This window comes from Phasianus colchicus, chromosome 3 (genome assembly GCF_987193195.1).
Source record: "Phasianus colchicus chromosome 3, bPhaCol1.hap1.1, whole genome shotgun sequence".
Classification (NCBI taxonomy): Eukaryota; Metazoa; Chordata; class Aves; order Galliformes; family Phasianidae; genus Phasianus; species Phasianus colchicus.
The window spans coordinates 54,682,260-54,702,960 of record NC_143438.1 but is presented as its reverse complement, the minus strand read 5'-3'; the positions used below and the strand labels follow the sequence as shown (position 1 = coordinate 54,702,960).

The following is a 20,701-nucleotide window of genomic DNA, read 5'->3' as shown; positions in this document are numbered from 1 at the left end:
AAAATATACACACATCTACAAATAAGAAAGTGACAATCAGACGTTCATAGAATCAGATGGTTTGAATTGGAAAGGATCTTAATAATAATCTATTTCCACTACTTCAAGTGTCTTTTCTGTATTGAAGGAGCCCACCTCTCACAGGCTTTCTTCCTAGGACAGGTGCTCCAGCACTCTGATCATTTTTGTGGCTTTCCTCTGGATCCACTCTAGCACAAGAAAAATGTAGAGCTGTTAGAGAGCCAAGGCCTGGATGCTGTACTGCAGGTGAGGACTCACAGGGGCAGAGCAAAGAGGGGAATATTCCCTGCCACTCTTCCTTTAATGCAGCCCAGTATACACTTGGCCTTTCCAGGCTGCAAGTGCACACTGCTGGCTCATGTCTGGTATTTTATACATCAGAAATCTCAAGCCCTATTTCACAGGACTTTCAATGAGTTCTTCTCCCAGTCTGCATATGTCTGGGATTGCTCTGACCTGGGTGCAGCTCTTTGCACTTGGATTTTAATACATAACCTATCAAACTCTAAGTGGTAAAATGAATAACAAAAGTCAGTAGAACCAAAGGTGTTTAGTAAAGATTTCTTGACCATCCCAGCATTGAGATAGTGAATTGTGGAATCATGCTAACAATGCCTTGGAACAAGAAGATAGGAAACATTCTTTATTTGCTATCACCACCTCATTGTCCATCACCACCTGTGCTGAATGAGTATGTAATCAAAAATTCAAATCAGACTACCTGGTGATAAAGCCCTCCAGCTCAAATTACCAAAAAGTCACCAAGCTTTTCAAAAGACACAATAATTTATAGGCAGATACAGGACCATAGGCTAAAACAGATCTTGTTCTGACCTAATGATTGTAGGGTTTGTTTTTGTCTGTGTTGTTTTTTTGTTTTTTTTTCCTACTGTTGCAAGAAGTTTCACTATCTATCTTAATAATTTTAGTCACTGAGTATTACTGCAGTACTATTGTTTCTATTGTATTAAGGTATTCCATTAAAAACCTACCTTATGTCTATACAATAAACTGTAGCCAAATCATCTCTGAAATGAACAATGACAGTGGAACGAATAAGGAAAAAACATCATACTGCAGTGCTCTTCCTAACTGTATGTCAACTATATCATGAAGCTACTCATTCAACCTATAGTGTTGCAAGCCATATTTATTTCTAATGTTAAGAATCTAGTAATTTGCAGCTAAACTGCTAATAAATTGTTGAACTCTTCCCAGATGTTCAAAGACATTTGAAAAATTTATTTTCAAAAAAAGTCAGATAATTAGAGAGAATTTAATTAGAGAGTCAAAGACATTCTGTAATAGAAGCCTGCAGCACGATCTGCCTTACAATAGAGAAATATGCCCACACAGAAGAAAAAAAGGAGCTTACTTTGCTCTTTTCTTAATGGAGTTGAACCAGTGTACAGAGATAAAACCAGCTTCAGCAGTAAAGGCTTAGAGGTAGTTATTTCTTACCAAGAACAAAGAACTGCATTTGAAATGCAATTTACTTCTAGATTTGTGCAGGCTTGGGACAGCTTACTGATGCAGCTTTCTGAGTGTTCAGTACTGACTCAGTATAAACTGTAATAACTCATGCAATATATAGAATGAAGACTGGAGTGCTAATAATGCATCTCTGGGCATTCAGTTGTAAATGTCTCTGCAGTTCCAAATTGGAGTTTACAATACACAATCTGAAGTCAAACCCAGGAAAAAGGAGGCAGAGGGCAAGAAAGCCTGAGCTTCTTTGGCATCCATTCCTAAATCTTTGCTTTATAGTTGTGAAATGGATCAGATAAGGGATGCTCAGTCTTAATTCCTTTCCTAAGCATGAAGTCAAATTTATTTAAACTGTTTATGTATGAACACATTAAAAATTTTTGATGGGGGGGGGGGGAAGGGAAGGGAGAAAAGGAGAACAGATTCAACTTCTCTCATCCACACAGATTTTTGTGACTGTGAACTATCCATAAATCCACTTTGTTATTTATCACACAAGTTTTTATACTTATTCTCATTTTGTTTTTGTAAAGATAAGGAGAGTTACCTGGTATTTTCAGGTCCTCAAGTACTTTTACAAAACTTAGAGTCTTGTTAATATACAAGTTAGAGAATGCCAAACAGACATACATAATACGCATTTGTTTCAATTCAGCTGCATCATATTACAATTATTCTACAAAATCTTCTCCCTCTTAAATAACACCTGGAGCTGGTTCAAACCGCAGTGCAATTAAAAATTTACATAACAAACAAGAAAAAAAAGAGAAAGAGATGCAGCACATACTCATTTAAAGTTCTTTAAAACCTCAAATTTGTCTTGGAAATGAAACAATAAAGAAGAGATTGAGAAAAATTAAATTCACAGCACCTAGGGATTTTCAGATGAATGATGAAGACTTGGATATTGCGAGTTATATTTCTTATCTACTGCTAAGGTAAAGTTCTGTAAACAAAGAAAAAAAACATTGTCATTTCCTCCTTTCAAATAAAGTTGAAAATCTCAAATGAAAAGATTTCAGTGTATTTATCCAAAAGTTTAGCCTGATTTTGAGAAACAAAAAAATCTCAGGTGAAGAAAGGGTACATAATCAGAACTGAAACTGAAAAGAATACGAATTTGCAGTGAACAAAACAGGGAAAGGGGCAAAAATGACTGGGAGAAAAACATAAGTACTTGATAAAGCTAATCCAACTGCAAAATTTTGCATCTGACTGCTCAGTAGAATGACATGAAAGCACTGTATGCAAAAAAAAAAAAAAAAAAAGATGACAAACAACATAGTGAAAAAAACTTTACAAACAGAAATGGAACTTTCTCCTACAAATTCGGAAGAAAAAATTATCAGGGAAAGTGCATTTATGAAGGAAATGAGAAAAACAATGAAAAGATCTTTTATGTTTTTTAATTAACAGGCATGTTAATTGGTAGGGGAATAAATCAAGTTTTCAGGTAGATGATGATAGTTTTAATGATAAAGTAACATCAGTGATGATACTGTAAAAGGGCAAACTTCAGTGCCCCTATGCTAAAACAGAAGACTAGGTCTGTAAGTCTGAGGTGCAAATAAGAACAATCTTATAAAATAAGCAGAATCTCACTAATGAGACACAGTTGTCAGTTGAAAAGAAAGACATTAGAGTTTGATCTGTAATTGCTGGTGGATCTCTGGACATAAGCAGCATATCATAACTTTTTATCAAACTTTGACCTTGGACTTCTCAACATCCATACTCATCAGAAAAGTTAACAACTGAAAATAGCTTCTCTAATTGTTATTTCAGCAAAGCAGGTCAACAGCTTGTCAGCTATCTCATGTAACCTTGCGCTTCTTAGGATTCTGATCCATTAAGGTAGGATCAAGAATATTTTCAAATTATCTTTCCCAAAGGTAGCATTACATTGACATTTACAACAAAAGCTGTGTGCTCTTGAAGCCTTTCCCTCCCTTGTCGTGAACAGATGGTACAATAAAAAGAGAACCATTCCCTTACCCTCAAAATTAGATAAAGTGGAATTTGTTATGAAAAGCAAAAATAAAATTCACACTAGAAACATCACTGAAGCTGGTTTTAGTTTAGTCCTCTAAAATTACAGACAGCTGCAGTATTCTTCTTGGCTTCTGACACTACTGTCATTAGTGCAGGAATAAGAATTATTTCTAATATTCTGTGTTCAAGTCCTTTCTGCCTCCAACTTGAAATCTACAAATTCCCTTTCTTGATGGCTGAAAGGCCTTAAAACTCTCAAAGAGCCTAAGCACACCCTACAGTTGCAAAGCAGGTGACCTATGAGCCCTGATGCATCAGACACTCCCATCTATATCAATACACTCATGCTTGCTGCTCAGGTTGGAGCTTTTTAAAAGCTAAGATATTCTCAATTCCTCATAAAATGGACTTTAAGATGTTTTTGCTTCCACACCCCCTGTAGCCTCCATGAGGCAGGGCAAAGCAGCAGCTCTGCATTCAAATTCCTGCACTGCAGCTCATTATAGCAACAAGGAGATGCTACCACACAAGACATTAACATGCTTCAGTGTCATCTCCTCTCCATTAGTAATGAAGTCACAGCACAATGTAGATATAGTGTTCCTCATGGACCCTCTAAAGAGATGGACAGAGGAACAGACACAGCTTATTAAGGCTGTGTGGAAACCCCAAGATAAAAACCATTGGCTTTCAGTGTTTATATGGTTCTGTGAGACTCTTCATAACAAGAATTTTGCCAATAGGCAAAATAAGAAAATTTGTCTTTTCTAATACAAGTCTAATTAAGCAACCCACTCAGAATCAGGGAGCACAAAAACCTCAAATTCAAGGGGATAACATCTCTCTCTGCTCTTTCCTTCTCCCAGTTAAATTTACAGAAATATCAAACATGGAACCCTTCACATCGCAAATTGGACATGGTACTTATACATACCTTTTTTTTTTTTTCCAGAATTGTGTAAAGGAATAAATATATACAAAAATATAATTCAACATATTCCTGGGAAGAAGTGAGAGAATATAGTAGCGAGAGTGATATAGAATCATAGAATTGCACAGGTTGGAAAAGACCTCCAAGATCATCAAGTCTAACAGCAACCTAACCATACTATTCTAACAACCCTCTGCCAAATCATGTCCCTGAGCACCACATCCAAGCAGTTTTTAAACACATTCGGGGATGGTGACAATCACCTCCCTGGGAAGTATATTCCATACACATATACATACACACATACACAGTAAATCATATATATTTCATATATATATATGATACCGAAAATGATTATCTTTCAACCTAGTAACTGAGACACTCCCATACACAAATTTAGGTGAGACGGAAACTCTTAAGAAAGAAAAAAAAAAAATCACACAGGAAATGTTTTTATTTTCTTGTACTTTGACAGGAGCATGAATGTACAATTGTCAGTGGTTAACTACAGAAAAAAGCTAATGAGAACTGAGCTAAAGACAACATCATAACAATCAATCTCTGTGTACAAAAATCCTCTGGCTTACGCCATTCAGAAAAATCAAGATAGTGATAAAAATACCATTACACTGGATGACTTGTACAGTACCTTTTGTTTTTTTCACCCTTCAGTAACTTTTCAGGGAAAAAAAAAAACAACAAACAATGAGAAACAATAGAAAAAGTAATGCTACTGTGCAAAAAACTATAGTAACTAGATGGGAGGAAATTATTTTATTGGTCATTAGCAATTAAATATGCTGTAAGAAAACAAATGAAGTACAAATATCATAGGTGATATTTCTGAAGCAAGATGAAAAGTAAAATTATTATTTGGAAGTTAGCCATTTGCATTATGTAAAATTCTCAGTCATGTTTTCTAGGAGGAAAAGCCAACCACACTAATTAAGGATATTTTCTTACTTTGCATTTAAAAGAAAGATTACAACATATTTCACAATGATGTTCTTACATAGAATATTCTTCCATAGAGAATTACTCCTATATTAATATTTATGATATGTATATTGGCTTTTTTAGTTGGCTACAGTTTGCTCTCTTACAAAATACTTTAGAAATGCTACATATCTGCAATTACTCTGCAATTCCACCAACAATATTAAAACAGCTTAAGGGGTTAGTTCAAATCTTGATGGCTTGAGGGCACTCTGATTTTAATAAAGAAGCCTATGCAAAGACTAAGTTGTCAATTTAATTACAAGTAGGTCAGAGCTAAACTAGGCCATGTGTAGCTTGGGCCAAACAATAAGGCAGAGGAAAAAGCTTGGGCTAACAGGGTTGGGCTAAAATGCCACTCAGTAGTTATAAAAGCAAGGAAATGAATCAGACACTGGCTGTTACATAGTAAGGCAATAGATATAGATGAGTATTTAAAATCGCTCACCAGAGCAAAGCTACTGCAAGTGTTTTCTGGGGGGAAGGAATGCATGGGTGAAACAGAAAGATCTTCTGCTCCTGTTGATTACACTATGCAGAGGAGAAGAAAGGAACAAGGTAGCAAATTGGAAAACTGCCACGCTAAAACATACTGTTAATTTATTTAATGTTGTGTCATCCATCTCTGAAAATGACTTTTGCATAAAAGAAAGTATTGAATGCTGCATGATGTATTCACCAATACATATTCTGGCATTTTCAGTTATCAGAGATCATCCCCCATTGCCAACTATCATCCTGTACCATAGTCTGAACCAAGACCCTGAAGACAATGGGTTCAGACAGGTGCCATTATTGCATAAACATGAATCTGATCGTTACTTGGCTTTTTTTTTTTTTTTTTTCCATGTGACTTTCAGTCTTTTTTATGACTCAAGCCACCATCCATTTGGCTATCTTCCACACTGCATTACTTGACATTCAATCGAGTGCCTTAAAGCTTCCCTCAAAATCAGAATTGTAATAAAACTAGAATCTTTAGTAATAGATAATGTGTGCAGATATCAGTGAGAAAACTGTCAAAAATTTTAAACAAGACAAAAAAAAGTGATAAGATACATTAGATACATATTAGATACATAAGATACAACTCAATTTTCTCAAAGCAAATCAGAAGAAAATAAAAACAAGATCACCTTTCTGCTGTCTGAAGGGATTTTTTTTTTTTTTTAATTAAAATCATATAAACTCTTCAATAATGTTTGTAAGTCCATCAGTCAAATGCTTGCTTTAGGGACCAGAGCTTTCATAAAGCTCTATATCTGATAGGAGATCCTTAACATCCTCATTGCCCTGATTCCAACAGAGCCAGAAGACCAGTAGCATGGTGGAGATCCGTACTCTGTCATCTGATGCCACAAGCTTCTCACATGCACTTTTAATTTGCTGATGGAGTCTCTCCTTACCTCAGTGCCATTTATTTCTGTCACCAATACCAATTGGCAAGACAAAAGCAGTCAGCCTCAAAACAGCTTCATAAGAGAGCAAACAACCTGATGAAATTATTTTCTCCAAGGTAAATACAGTTGAAAATACTAACGGTTGGACTAAATCTGTAAATTAATGCTAAGTCAATCACTTCTACTGTTAAGTTAAACCCTCTAAAAAGCATACCCTATAACTGGGCTCTAGTTTCACTAACTGAACAAGGTTTTGCTGCATGCACTAATTATTACTTTAATTTTAACAGAATTTTAACTCAGTGCAAATCAAAGTGATGTACAGGAGAATCCTGGAGTGTTTTTCTTCAAAAGCACACTCCTGAATTGATCTAAAACACAGAATAAGTAGTAAAAAGTGCATACTTATACCTTTAGAAAGAGAGAGAGGAGGAAAAAAAAGGTACATTTGCTATATACAAGAAACACATTTGTGATTTATTTATTTCAAGGTATGATGTAAATCAAGAAGTGATTTAGAATATCAGGTGGCCTCAGTCCCTTTAGCAGATATAACAGCAAAAGCAGAGAGCGTAGCCCTCACACAAAATTGCTTTGTGTTTGTCAAAAATCTCAAATCACACAAAAAAAAAATTGTTTATAACGATAACAAATGATAACAATAATGATAGTAACAATCTAGCCCACGGTCAGTGAAGAACCCTAGCTTGGCAGTATAATGCCATCACAGACGTCTGCTTCGCTAAATTTACAGATTGAACAGACTGAAATACTATTGTGGACATAATAGGAAATAAAAGACTGAAGTAGGTGGCATCAAAAAAAGTAAAAAGTCCCATTACATGACAAGACATTTCACCAAAAATGATAGAATCATAGAAGGGCCTGGGTTGAAAAGGACCATAATGATCATCTAGTTTCAACCCCCCTGATCATCAGGACATATTATTCTGCATAGACAAATAAAGGACAATCAGAAAAGTTTACATCAAGGAACTCTTCTGGTCCTGAAGACTTTTATTATAAACTAAGTAGTAGCAAGTTGATACCAAGTTATCATAAACCTAGTTGGTTTCTAAATGCTAATGTAGACAATCCTAAGAACATGCATGTAATGTAAGATAATAAGATATAAAATGCAACTTTATAGAATTTGTTCAGAGGAAGGCATCAGTCCGCTCAAAATTTTTAAAGTCTTATCAAACTTGCATATTAAATTTGAAAACTTTGAAGACGTTTACTTAACACCTCTTCAAGTAGTCTTTGAGGGTATTTGTTCTTTCACTGAAGATAAAGGCAAAGACAGTAGTTTGAACATTTATTAGCCTCTACTGTCTTCTCTGATTTCAGCTAAATTAATAGTATTCTTATGAGTTAATATGCAGAATTTCTAATTCCTGCCTTCTTCCAAACCTTACAAAGTTTTATAATCCATTTTCTTCTGATTTGAAAACAAATCTTTACAAAACTCTGTGAACAATTACTAGAAATATGCTTTAGCATACTCCAGTCATCCCATGCATTAGATGTGATCCTTTCTCTGTACATACGAAATACATAAAGACTGCCTTTCTGGTGATAAGCATGTGATTCCTCTTCAAGTTCTTTCTGCAGTAGAAAAGAACACTGTACTTCGAATAACTTGTATTTTACTTCAATAATTGTTTTTATGTTTCAATTTTAGTTAGCATCCTTCTTCCCTCCATTTACCAGACTAAATCCAACCTACAGTTTTTCCTCTAGTGTTTTTATTTCTTTCTGAGTGGAAAACCCAGAATGTTAGACACGCAGGCTATGCTGTATCATAGATTCATAGAATGGCCTGTGTTGAAAAGGACCACAATGACCATCTAGTTTCAACCCCCCTGTTATGTGCAGAATCGCCAACCACTGACTAGACCAGGCTACCCAGAGCCACATCCAGCCTGGCTTTGTACATCTCCAGGAATGGGGCATCCACAATCTCCACATTTATGTGTTATGGATTACACACAGTGTATAAAGAAGGAATGTCTGAATGGCCTTTTTCCTACCAAATCTTACCTATCAATCTAAAATGGGAAATCCTTTAGGTACTACTATCAAACGTAACCTGCAATCTCTCATTCTATCAAATCCGAACTCATTTCCCAAATTATCCACACTGTAGATTAGGGTTAAATTTGCTGGACCATTTCAAAGACCTTTTCCCTCTACGTGTTTGGTCACTCGTGCAGTACTTTCATGGATATTTTTTGAAATTGTAGGAAATAAAGAAACAAAATACAATTTCATGTATATAAAATTGAAATAAATTTTGGTTATGCATAGTTTATTCTAGCATAACTGATAACAGACTTTCCATACACTCTTTTACATCCACAAACATCATCACAGTAAGATGCTTGAAGGAGAAAAAATTCCTTCTGCGTTGGTTATTCTCTAGGATGTCTCAGATGGTCAGAACTACCACAATGAGTTGTATACACCTACTAAAATGTGCATTAGACAATTATTTGTTGTATCATCTTCTTATCAGCTTTCTTTAATTCTTTTCTACTCATGTGACTGTTTATATGGTTTAAGAGATATTTTCTCTTATCAGGCAGAACAACAGAGATGTCACTTCCAAATCCCTATTGTGATATACACAAATATAGCAGGAGAAATCAACTGAAGATGCTTAGCGTGGCGTTTTGTTTTATTTAAGCTCTTCCCTTTTGTCATCTCTTCCCCTCAATGCCTACTCAGGCAGTGAAATATTAAATGCTTTAATATTTCTGTCAAAAATTTTCCCACAAATTACCTGGAGTTGTCACTATTTTAAAAACAATGCCTAACAGATGATAAACATTAACTTCAGCTTGGTTTATTTGAAATTCCATAGACTGGATTTTGATTTCAGTAGTAATTTAATAGGTTATTAGTAGATTGTATGACTGTTTAGTTTACTAGTACTAATTATAGCTATTCTGCAGTTCTTCCTTAGGGTTAAAGTAGTTTGGTAGGAAACTATAACATTTTAATTAAATTTGATAAGATATTATTATTATTTTAAGATGCAACTGATTTACATCCTGATACTTATTTAGGAAGTTGTTAATATAAGAAGCTCATTTTCTATATTTTAGATGACAAGTACATGTTCAATTTAAAATCTGAAACAAGCTATTGAGAAAAATAAATTTCTTACAGGAAATGTTAACATTTTAAGTGGTCACAAACTTAGCTCTTGCTCTTAGCACTGCAGTAGAAGCTCTACTAGAGAAGGCTAACAGCACAGCCTACAAACAGGTCTGTGAGCAGCAGCTTAGAACAAAACAGACTTGCCAAAGCTAAACCAACTTCACAGCATTTCTAAGAACGTATTGTTATGCTTCACAAACTTACTGTTGGGCCACACCTCTCAAATACATTTATGCTGTGCAGCATGCTATCCCAGTGTTTACTTCCTGTTTGACTACAAAAATATCCCAAGATATAGCAAACTCTTACGTGTTTCAACATTCATGCTGCACTGATACTCCCACTCACATCCTACTTCATGCTCTGTTTCAATACAATAGCTATTTCCATAATTCAGGGCAACGGAATCAGTGTTTTAAATTAGAAAAATCCCTTGAAGTCTTGTATTTCTGGAGCATTCACATATATAAATTAGAGTGAAACAAATTTTGAATTAGTTTCTTTTTCCAGTTCCACTCCAGTGAATTCTGGTCTGACAATTAGACAATTTGTTCACTTACCACAGAACTTGTCTAACTCTTGCAATTCTTCACTGTAGAAGATTTCATTTATCTTTAACAGAGATCTGGACACAAAAGCCTCTTTGGGCACCCATAGGGTCCTCGTGCTTCCTCTCAGTGCACAGCAGCTGATGCTCTGGGCAGTGCCCTTCCAAACCTTAACCCTGCCATGAAAATATACAAAAGTAGAAGTACCTAATAGAGATTTTAACTCTGTAAGTTACTGACTTAAGCTCTAAGGTTTAAGGGTGTTTCAGAGGGTTAGAAGGTTTTATCTGTGGAAAAAAATATCTTGTGAGCATTCACTTGACTTCTGTTTGGGTCTGACTTCCTCTAACATGCTGCAGTAATCCTGACCTGGAGACCATTGCACATCAAGTTGATAACAACCCCGCAGCCAGCTCTTAACCTGCATACCCTTGGGCTGGGCTGCACTGTCTGTGCTGTGATGGGCCTTTAAGACAGTGCTGTGCACAGCCTCTGGCTGCAGGATAACCTCCTGCTCATTGTAAGAGAAGCCTACAGGCAGCTCCCACTTGGCACAGGAAATTATACAATTTGTGTCTTTGCCTTTATCTAAAAGTGGAGTAAGAAGTTCCCATATGAACATGTTTCCTGTTTGACAGTAGAAAAGATGGATAGAGATGTTTTCTGTACAAAAAATCCTATAATAATTTGAATGATCAAAATGGAGTACTCCTTTCTACAGACTAGGTCTGCATAGCAGACTGAGCACGGATTGGGAGAGGCTATCTGATGAAGCCGACTCGAGATTCTCAGCATCAGAGGACATGTCAAATGGCCTATACGACTCTCCCTTTATAATGTTAACTAGAAAAAACTAGAATTTTAAGTGATACTTTACAGAGTCTGAGTGCTTTTCCTACTGGGAGCATAACAAACCAACAGTTCCTGACCAAAAGAGGCATCCAAAATACACTACTACTATTCAAGAGCCACAAGATGCAGACAGGTTAAATGGCCTCTTGGCAGCAACTTACATAGAAAAAGTTTGAGTGGATTTTCTTCTAGCATCTGAGGATTTTACTATAACATTCCCAGAAAACTCAGCTGTGCTGCTTGTATGAAAAAAATATAGCTTTTTCAATAAGTGTAGACGTTCTACAGAAAGAGATATAAATACAGATTTTTGTTTTTGAATTGTGGATTGCATGTTATTTGTATTACACTGATGGGTTAGTCCATTATTAAGAACCAGTGAGAAACATTAACTTAAGACCTTGGGTTTTACTTTACTTTTTGTGAATAATAACTTCTCAGAATTATGAAATTGGTTGATACTTCTGCTTTGCACTTCAATCCCCATCCATTCCTATAAGCTCTTTATTGATTGTGTTCTACACAAGGAAAAGAGATCACCTGGTGGCAGAGGCTTTCACTAAGGTGTGATAAGAAGCACATCTTGTTTACAGCACATTGGAATCTTAAATGGTAAGAACATAGTGAATTATCAGAACCACACTTGCTGGAATGGTAATTCCTTTTTAACAAATTTCCCAGAAGAACAGAAGACATTTTTTCTCCTGCTTGCTGATCGGCCTGGTTCAGATTCTAATTGTCTGTAACTTGTGTCTACACAAACCCAAATGTGTGTGATACAAGCATTCCCGATAACTGGAATTTATATATTAAAAAAAAAAAAACCACTGGATTCAGAAAGATGAGGAGAAAGAATGTGCATACTCAGTCTAATGTAAATGAGACTGAAAGTTCATATCTTATTTCAATTAAAAGATGAGCATTATTTCCCTGCAGAATGGAAAATTAAAATTTCCTTAAAAAAAAAAAATTCACACTTCATAGTCAGATTCCTTACAAGATTCCTTTCCTTTTCAATTGTTTTAAACTGCATCAATATACCTGACCTTACCCAGGAAATCAATTTTCCATGATAACCTCCTCCTTTTCTTTCAGAACTCTTTTACTTCCTCTTTATTAGAAGTAATGCAGGCAAGAAGAGCAGAAGTCAACTATAAAAGCAACAGTGAAGCAGAGGACTAAAAGGGATGTCCTCTCTCATTATATAAGCTCTCAGATAGTACAAGAAACTGTAACTTTTTTTTTTTCAGGATTTTATATCCAAGAACAAGGTCAGGAGACAACTAACTAGTTTATCTCTCTTTAGATAAACATCACAATAATATCAGCAATGCACAGAATATCTAACAGTTTTAGAAAAAAAAATACTGTCATAGTTTTCAGGCTTTTAAAGAGCCCCACCATGAAAGCCTCTTAATTCCACAAGACAGATAAAGTAATATAGCCACAAGCCTAGACATAACTACTGAATTAAAGACAGCATACACTGACTGCAACATGACAAATTTTAAGTAAAACAATCAAGGATCTATAACATAGCAACACGAAACAGATAATTTTCTTCTCTGATATCAGGATTAATGTTCAGCACGACTGTTCCCCATTACTTAATAGCTAGAACAAAAGTTACAAATTTTTATATACCGAATTACCAACAGAAATAAAGATTAAAAAAAAAAAGAGACAGTAGCTCACCTCTCATTCTTGTATTACTCTGCAGCTAATAGAACAGCAAACAGCACAGCTACAAACTCAGCCACTCAGACCAAAGCTGGGTTTTGTGCTTACACCAGTTTACATGACAAAGGATCACAAGAATTACTGGAGATAGAACTGGTACTATTCTTCACCACCTCCTTGTGGCCTTATTTATCTCTGATTGACCAACTCTGGCCAGCATTCAAAAAGGAGAGGATGAGGTGTAAAGTGAGGTCTCTGAAATACCATTCCCAGCTGCAGTTAGTGATTTAAAGAGGTCTTTCCAGAGCATATACAAATTTCACCCTTAGTTAAGTTCGAACACTTGCCTTGACGATGTATGAGCTTTTCCAATTCAGTTTCATAAGTCATGAACTATCAGTTGAAATATCCATTTCTCTAAATGAAATTTAAACCATTAAATCTCTCCTTGTTTCAGCTGAGACAGTTAATAGCATACCAACACATTTGTTGTTGTTGAGCAATGGGAGCAAACCTGGGCTGGGTCAGGCTGCTGGGTAGCAGAGCTGCCACTATGATGGCACAGGGCACGGGTGAGGCAGGGCCAGCAAAGGAGCCTGGATGAGGCCAAGTTCATTCTGTACCATGGCACTGCATAGAGGGATATAGATTTTGGGGGGAGCACAGCTTCTGCTTTGTGGTGCTGTAGGTCAGTTGATGGGCATGAGGTCTTGCATGGTGGATTGATTGATCTATCACTTGCATTTTTATTTCCATTTTGTCTTAGTTCTTATTTCAGTCCACACATCCTGTTTTGTTTCCAGAACCCTCCCCCATCCCACGTGGGGGAGGTGAGCAAATAGCTGTGTGGTGCTGAGCTGCTGCAGGGTTACATCACAACAAAAATCACATCACTGTCCAAAAAAACAAAACAAAACCAAACCACAACAAGTTGTCTTTACTTCTCTGTGTAGGTAGAAAGGACAAAAGGAACTGCTGCTTGTTTTTTTATTCATGCTGGTGAGGCAGAAATTGGTAGTTCATCAATTCTGAAAATTAGGAAAGGAAACACCCAGAAGGATGCAGAACTAATTGGATCAAGCCATAGGGCTTGCTGGGGGTGAGCCATTGGGAACGTGCAAGCAAATAGAAAAGCAAAAACAGCACAGTCCAGCAGGTCAAAAAAAAGTGCTGAGGACTTTAAACTCCAAAAATCATAAACACTTGAGAGAGTTTAAGTTAATATTTAGATGCAGCAAAACAAAAATCTGATAAATTTGTATGCAAGCTTCCATAAAAAAAGCACAATGAAGGAATTCAAACTAGAGGTGGGAGGACACTTTAGTACCATAGTGAAAAAGGAGGAAAAGAGGAAAAAAAGAAAATGAGGTGTTAAAAATATTGTATGGGGAAAAGGGAAGGAGTAGCAATATTACTTTCCAAAGCATTGTTTCTAGCTGCTCAAGCAGAAGACAGTAAGGGAATGGGAAAGACATGGCTTTTAGGCATAGGGCAACAAGACTGGCATCATACACTATACACTATTTCTGTGCTAGTCTTAATTTTTAAAAATTTTAGAAAATATATTAGGTCAGATATTGAAATACATAGCTCAAGACTATGGTCATTACTTAAACAAGTGAACAGTGAAGGAAGTTACTATTTGGACAGTATATAATAGTGTTCCTTGTGCTCCTCTTTAAGAATTTTTTCTTAATTATTTTAATATTTACATCCTACAGAGTTCAAAATTCTAGATATATCTAATAAAAAAAGTCGAATCTAAACATCAGTAATTCCATTTTGCCATATGATGTAAAAGGGACAGTGCATACACAGAACAGAGAAGTGTGGGAGAAGAAATTAGGAGAAAATGAGTTAAAAATAAAGCGTATAATTCCAACTCTCAGCTACTGCTTCTCATTTTTGAAAGCATTTCACCTTACATAAGATAGAATTCAGCAATGAGTCATTTCATATAAATTTGTTCCAAAATAACCTGCTTTTTGAAAAATAGAAGCAGTGATTTTGATCTTAGGAACTAAGAATTACTTCATGGAAGATATGGTATTTTATTTGCTATAAATAACTTGGATTGTCAGCTACTGAAGATTATATTCATCTTGAACAAAAAGGAGTAAAATTGATAAGAAATGTGACCGTAAACTGACCTGCTGCTTCTTGGAAAGGCTATTGAATAATTTCTATAATTTCTGAATAACTAACAGATAGTTTGGGTATTCTTCTTATTTTATATACTAAACAGGTGTTCTGGAAGAATATCTAGATCTGCTGGAGAACCACAGATACACTTTCTGTAGTTATTACAATATATGACTAAATGTGTTTATGACAGCTGTCACAATGTGATTAATTTTGTTTATACCAAGAAACACACAAAACTTGGATGATAGCAGCAGACTTGTGATGAAGCAAGGAGAAAGTATGGAGACAACTGCAACAGTCCAACCATCAAGTATTATGTACTCTCATTGGAAGTTAGTCTCATTGCAGTGGTATTTGACTGTAATTTTTATTAGTTGATGTATTTATGGAACATGAAGAGGAAAGCATTTGATCATTATCTTCATTTTAAATTTCTGGACTCAAGAAATCCAATTCGCAGTATCTCATTCTTTAACCCTTAGAGAACTACTCCCTACTCTAATCAGTACTGGGAAAAAAAAAAATTACCATCATAGTTGCTGATTGCATTGGCTAGCAAAAAGAATTTTAGGAGTGGCCTCTGAAACTTGCATATGTAGGTGAAAGCTGACAAACCTTTTCTAAATTCTTCATCATTATAGCACAGGACATCATTGAGTAAATAAATGATTATCTACAATATTACTTGTTTTAGCAACTATAATTCTTTATTTCTACCACATAACATATATGTCCTCATCTACAAATAACAACAAATTACTGAAACAGATAATGTTAAAATATTATTGTTGTACCTTTTGTCTTCCTTTGAATTGCAAGGCAGTATCTGCATCCTCACTTTAAAAATAAACCAGCACATGTACCTTCACTTCATACCTAATTGTTTGTATAGGACCATAGGATATTTTTGTGAAATAGTAGCTAATGGCACATCCTAAGTAACTGATCACTAGACATTCTTTTCTAGGATAGACAGATAAAATAGCTACACGGATCTCATTCAACCTTAAGTATCTACCAATTATCAGTAATAATGCATGATAAGTCCCAACATACTAAATACCTCAAACAATTTATAAAAACATTAGTATCTTGTAATAAACAGAAAGTGTTGAGGGGAGAGAGTTAAGAATAAAAATCTTAAGATGCTGAAATAAAACATTCTTAGCCTTCACAGAATTGTAAGGGGCTTCTAGAATCAAGTCCAAACCCCCGTCAAAGCAGACTCCCTGCAGCAGTCTTGACAGGTAGGCATCCAGGTGGCTCTTGTGGATTCTCCTTCTCTGGAGACATTCAACCCCCCAGGCAGCCTGTTCCAGTTCTCCATCACCCTTATTGTGAAGTTCTTACGCACATTTGTGCAAAACTTCCTATGCTTCAGTTTATGGCTGTTTTCCTCTGTCCTATTGCCAAATACCACTGAAAAGAGTCTGGCCTCATTCCTTTGCTTCCTGCACCTTAGATACTTATAGGCACTGATCCCCTCTCAGACTTCTTTTCTGAAGGCTGAACAGACCCAGGTGGCTCAGCCTTTCCTCATAAGGAAGGTTCTCCAGGCCTTTCATTATCTCTGCAACCCTCCGCTGGACTCAGTTAACACTTCAGTTAAGTCCAAACTTCCCTTCCCTTTTTACTAGCAAGATGCATTTCACTCAAAGTCAGTAGCTCACCTAATGATAGCGCAACACAAAAGCCGCTGATCTAACAGCTGGTTAAATCAATGCATCAGAGTACATCGCGCTTGAAATAGTCATCAAACCTCAGTTACCTGCCTCCTTGGAAGCAGATACGTTTCCATATGAAGTGGAAACCTCTAATCTCAAGCAGAATTACCATTGTTTGGAGATTTCTGAGACAGATCTCCTTAGCATGTGGTCTAGGAATCCCAGTGACCTTGCCTTGAAAATAGCCAGCTGTCCTTGTCTTTTTAGAGTGACCCTGAAGAACTTCTCAATCAAACAAACAAGAAAACAACACCTTGATTACACAGATAAGTAACTCAATCTAGCTGATTTTGTAACAGAAACAGTGGGTGTTTGTGTTTTTAAAGAAATTTTTGCTTGTAAATGTAGGAAGTTTAGAAAACATAGAAACCACTCAGAAGTTTCCATGAACAAAAACCTGAAATACTGTTCACAAATTTACAGCTTAATGGAAGCAATGCACAGATTCCCATTTACATCAAGTAACATACACACAAGTGATAACATACAGTTTGCTCATAAGCAACATTAGAATTCATTATTTAACCTAGAAATAAGAAAATCCCAACCATTTAGCACAGGTGTTCATTAATAATGGCATACGTAGATGAGCAGTTCAAGCTTTGTATATGCTGTCATCATAAGCCTACCAAATTGACAACAATCTATTTGACTTTCTAGTTCTCTGTGTTGCTTTTACATAATGTTTAATTACTGTTATAATATGCCATTTAAATATGCATTTAGAGGACATTATAACAAAAATTATTGAATAACTTACTGAAATCTTAATGTTTAAGCCTAAACCAATAACACTAAGTAACATTTGTTACATCTAACATCACTATTTTATACATATTCAATAATGCATGTATACTCTGTACCGTTCAATGTCATCTACAATATAATTGTTACTTTATATTTATGAACACAGCAATCAAAGTTTTCTTTGTGTAGTACAGTTCTACTTACATGACTTAGTATTACTGGTACTATTTCAGTGGAGGTAAATAATAGTTTTGTCGAAAAATAAGACTGTGAGTTTGGTTAGCATTTACCATATAGTTATAACAGAGTATTTCACAAGACTAGAAAGTTTTCCTCTGCATTCATCTTAGAGGTCAGTTTAAAGAAGTGCCTGTATAGAAAACACAGCATCCATACCTAATTTTTTCTTCTTTAATGAGCATGTGAACACATGGTTTACACTTCTCATGAGTGCAATATTCTTTACAGGATAATCTGGAACTATTACAGAAACTTTCAATCTCTTTTTCTGACCGCATTACATGCTGTATAAGTAATTAGATATTCACTTAGACAAAAGATATAAGTCATTTTTATCCATTTGTCATCCATTTGTTATCCATTTTATCCATTATCCCAGCAACTAGACTACAAGATCATTCTTTCTCCCATGTGTTTTTCCTGACATTCAATTCATCGCAAAACACTTGCCAAAAGAACTAAATTATGCCATACCTTTCTCTTATTAATGTTCAACTGCTAACTTTACTGACGCTTCAGGAAATAAAAAAGCATACTGTAACACTATAACGTGATGGAAAATACAGCAGTAATAATGAGGTAGCAAATTCTTTGGCTGCAGCAAACAAGGACAAGCTCAAATACAGCATCTATAGATGCAAAAACAAAGAAAAAAAAAAAAAAAGCTGTTTACCTTTAGAAGTCCTCAGATACTCAGGAATCTCCAGTGAAATACCATTACCCTCACTGCCAACCCTTAAATGAGGTCTGGGAAGGGGTGGATCCTGGCTCCACAACTTCCAGTTCCTCAGGTTCATTGCATGCACCTGAGCTCCCCTGGGTTGGCTCTGCCTTCCAACCAGGTGCTCACTCACTGATTCAGGCCGTGATTTAGCATTTCTACTACATGCAGAACTAGATATATCTTATAAAAGGTTTCACAATTTTACCTCAAGTCAATCAAAATAAATTTAAAGGTTGTATTATTTAGAAGTCATTCGTTACTGACTCTAAATCACTAATTTCATTCTGCTTTAAAATTTAAGAACTGTATTATATTTATAGAAAGTTTTTTTGTGTTTTTTTCCTAATTTATTTTGAAGTATGCTGAACATTTTTTTAGCTCAGGGCAGGCTGATGTGAAGTCTCTTCATCCAGAATCATAACTCTACAGGGGCAACATGGAGAGATATGACCTCTGAGATGCTATACCTACTGATGAGAAAGATAGTGGTCACATCAAGACAATTAATACAAATTTGGAGGTATAGATTGTGTCACTCTAGGAGATAGCTCAAATAAGAGTAAATGGTTCCTAGCCTTATTCTCTGGTCATAATTCCTTTTGCCTGCATCCTTACATGTAGGACAGACACTTGAGTACTAGTTTGATTATGCTGAGCCACCTCTTGTAGAACAGATAATAGCTTTCTTCTGGAGAAGGCATTCAGCTTTCACAAATAGTCAAGGGTGTATGTTTTCAGGTTCCTACTTTTCAGAGTAGTTGTCAGCTTCATTATGTTATTCAGTTCTTTGCAAGAGGCAGTCAAAATAAGCTACGGACACAGGAACCTTCAGCCCTCAAGATGTTGCTGAAAAATGAGGAACTACATATCTCTGAAGCATAAATATTAACTTCTTTTTCTGTTACTTTACATCAGTTTTTTCTGAGTACAATGTACACTCTACACACAGAATGAGTCGTTCTCACGCACAGAGACAGAAAGATGAACAATACCTTCAAAAAACAAAATCTCATTATTAAGATATTTACCTTCTAATTTTATGGCTCCAAAATCTCACTTGATTTCTTGTATTTTAAGAACGCATACAGCATTTATTTTGATGTCTTGATGTTTCCTCTTGGCATCGCTTCAGCCTGATTCAATAGCACAGAATCCAAGTATTTGAGTCTTCATCAGTTCTGCTCCTCTCTGCTTGCACAAAAAATAAAATGCAGATATATCTTTAAAGCAAGCAGAATGGCAATAAAAGATGAAAAAAGCAACAAACTTCTGGACTGGAACTCTACATTCATTCTTGCATACTTTACACACATTATTTCTTATGCAGCATGTTTATGACTGTTCTTTATAAATAGAGCTGTCTTTCCATTTTCTTCTGGTTCAGTGAAATTCTATATTTGGAAGAAACTAAGCTTTAACAGTGACAAGGATTATTGAATTTCCTGTAGACTGTGAAAGAAAGTCAATAAGGTATAATAAGAGGACAGCAGTTCTGAAAATATAACAAATCCTTTAATACAAACAGAAGAGTGAAGTAATGTAGACACTAGATAAAAAATTCAATATACTTCTGTACAAAAAAGTCATCTCTAGTGAATCTATTGCCAGGGACCAGAGGGAAATGAAAGTGAAACAAAATTAATAGGAAAGTGTACACTTGGTAGATAGATGTACATGCTTGCCAATGATATATAAGAATGTAAGTGTTATGTACTTACCAGTATTTTAGCAAGACAATTATTAACCCATTCAGGATATTTAGGGTAGAAGATGCTATGAGTAGGTCTGCAATTTCAGGAATCTTTAGTTATCCAGACCAGGTGGAAACTGGTATTGATAATGAGCTTCAGATGAGCTTATTTGTCATTGGTATCAAGCTCCAAGGAGTTACTGAATCAAGTTTCATGCAGCTACATTAGAAAAGAAGTATAATAGTAGAGTTCTTGCACTCTTCCTTCATCAACTTGAATTGGGAGAGAGAAGGAGAGAATATGGGAAATGTCAAAGCTTTTATTCAGAATAGCAATTGCAAAGAAAGGCGGTCATTT

General features: G+C 35.6%; 1 long non-coding RNA gene across 1 annotated transcript in view; it reads right to left on the bottom strand.

The window, feature by feature from the left end:
* The window catches only part of LOC149918589 (uncharacterized), a 45,599-nt gene extending 26,936 nt beyond the window's left edge, over positions 1 to 18,663 (bottom strand). Inside the window, exon 1 of the long non-coding RNA XR_016465585.1 lies at positions 18,603 to 18,663. This is a non-coding gene — a long non-coding RNA (uncharacterized LOC149918589). The remainder of the gene's footprint in view (positions 1 to 18,602) is intronic.
* Positions 18,664 to 20,701: the final 2,038 nt, after the last annotated feature.